This window comes from Populus euphratica, unplaced genomic scaffold (assembly GCF_000495115.2).
Source record: "Populus euphratica unplaced genomic scaffold, PopEup_1.0 scaffold781.1, whole genome shotgun sequence".
Taxonomy (NCBI): Eukaryota; Viridiplantae; Streptophyta; class Magnoliopsida; order Malpighiales; family Salicaceae; genus Populus; species Populus euphratica.
The window spans coordinates 1-2,778 of NW_011500645.1; positions in this window are offsets into that span (position 1 = coordinate 1).

Consider the following 2,778-nt stretch of genomic DNA (forward strand, 5'->3'; position numbering starts at 1 on the left):
ATTCAGGTCATATCTACTTGGTATAAAAGTCATTGTTTTTACTAACCATGCAGCTCTCAGGTATCTTGTGAAGAAGAAGGAGTCCAAACCAAGACTGATTAGGTAGATCTTGCTTTTACAAGAATTTGATCTTGAGATCAAAGATAAAAAAGGTGTCAAAAACCATGTGGCTGATCACTTGAGTTGACTAAGGACTAAGGATATACCAACCAAAACAATATGAGAAACATTCTTTGATGAACAGTTGTATGTGCTACATTCCTTTACAAGACCATGGTATGCTGATTTGGTGAACTATTTAGTCACTAAAGAATTCCCTCCAGGTTTGTCTACATCCCAAAAGAACAAGTTATGAGTTGATGTTAAATATTATTTTTGGGATACTCCTTGTGGAAATTTTGTGTGGATCAAGTAGTAAGGAGATATGTACCACAAGATGAATTTCATTCCATTCTCACTTTTTGTCATTCTCATTCTTGTGATGGATATTTTGGAGCAAAAAGAACGGCCCATAAGATACTTGAAAGTGGTTTCTCTTGGCCTTCTATTTTTAAAGATGCATATCACTTTTGCAAATCATGTGAAAAAGGCCAAAGAATAGGTAATATCACTCATAAGAATCACCTTATAAAATGATTTATGGGAAAGCATGTCATCTACTGGTGGAGCTTGAACACAAAGCTTTTTGGGCCATTAAATAATGCAACATGGATTATGATGCTGCTGGGATTGCAAGAAAACTACAACTGCAAGAGTTGGAAGAAATTCGAAATGATGCTTACGAGAATGCAAAGATTTACAAAGAAAAGACTAAGAATCTTCATGACCGAATACTTACAAGAAAGGAATTTCATGTTGGAGACAAAGTCCTTTATCATTCATGTTTGAAACTTTTTCCTGGAAAATTACGCTCTTGTTGGATTGGACCTTTAGTTGTTTCTAATATTTTTCCTTATAGTGTAGTTGAAATTACAAGTTTCCTTATAGTACTTTTTCCTGAAAGTACTCAAGGTCAATTGGCATCGTTCGAAACCTTTCTATGAAGGTTAGACGACAAAACTCACCGCTTCTGTAGAGTTAGCTGAACCAATCTATGAAGAAGGAGAATGCCACATGTCAAGCTAATGATATAAAACAAAAGCGCTTACTGGGAGGCAACCCAGCACAAAAATAAATCAGATTTGCTTTCTTTTTCCTTATCTTTTATTTTTTTGCATTTTAATTTATTTTCTATCATTCTCTTATGTTCCTTTGCTTTTATTTCAACATTGAGGACAATGTTGTGTTTTAAGTGTGGGGATATTGGGAGAATTTTGGTTTTCTTATTTTAGTTTTCTTTGTTATTCTTTTTTAAAAAAAAAATTATGTTTGATCTTTTTAACTCCCATTGGTTTTTGAGAATATGAGTATTATGTATGAGAATTAATTGAGATAGATGAAAATATAAATCAAATGAAGGAGTATGCATGTAAATTTGAAGGTTTAATTGGTTGAGGGATTGACTTTGAGAATATGCCATGTTAACTTTATAGTGTTATACCAATGCAAGCTTTTAAGCTTTCAACATTATATTCTTTGAGTGTGCATTCTTTCAATGATATGTATCTCTAGAACTTGTTTCATATCTTATTAAGATTATATTCCATTACAATATATATGAAGATGATAAAGGCATTAGGAATTTTAATCACTTGAACCAAAAAGTCAACCTAAAGCATATTATCTTTAGTGAGCCCCTTTTGAGCTTGTTTATCTTTTCTTTACTTCATCTATGTATAAGCCTTAACTTTATATATGTTTTCCTTTTCTCTTGGCCAAGGATTAGTAGAGCATATACTTGTGATATTTCATGGAATTATGGTTAGAAATTATGTGAAAAGAAAGAAGAAGTGATGCTTGATGAAAAGATGGGCAAAAATTCCAAAAAAAAAAGAAAAAAAAATTATTCCTTTATGTTCTTAAGATTTTATGTTGAAAAAAGCTTGAAATCAAAAGAAGTTAAGCATTGGTGATTAAAGATGAAAAATTTATGTGCTTTGATGGAATATCTTGTTTGAAATATCATTTTTTTTAGAATGCTCTATTATCTTTGATTTGAACCTTTTCTTTTACTCTCTTTTACCTCACCTTAACCTTAGCCCTATTACAACTAAAAAATAAGACCTTTTGATTCATGCACTGTTTGTAATATGTTAGTAATGGAGATGAGATTGAAAACCAAGTTTATGGTAGAACATACTCTTTGATTGAATTTGAGAGATTTAAACACATAAACCCTAAACACATGAGTGTTGGAGTGTATATCAATGAGAGGATCTATCATTTTGGCATGGCATAGATTTCATTTAAATCTCGATGATTGATTGAGTTTTGAAGTTTGCATGTAAACAAATTCATGAAAATTTATTTTTTTTATCCTTTTTTATTATATTTTTATTTATATTGCTTGTACTCTTGGACATTGATGGGAGATTAAGAGATTGATCATAGTTATTTTCAATTTAATTTTATTTATCCTTTCTCGAGGACGAGCAAGAGCTAAGTGTGGGGGTATTTGATGTAACTATATTATTCGATAGTTTTATCCATATCTACCTAATGTTTTGTCCATGTTGTATATGTAAAATGTCTTGATATTCTTTGTTTTATGTTTTGAAGGCACTTTTGGATGAAAGATGCAAAAAGGAGTAAATTGGATGTAATAGATAGATTTGATGTTCAGTTGATATTTTGTAAAAAGCTTGAGTTCTAGAGATCGAAATGAAGTGATTCTAGTGG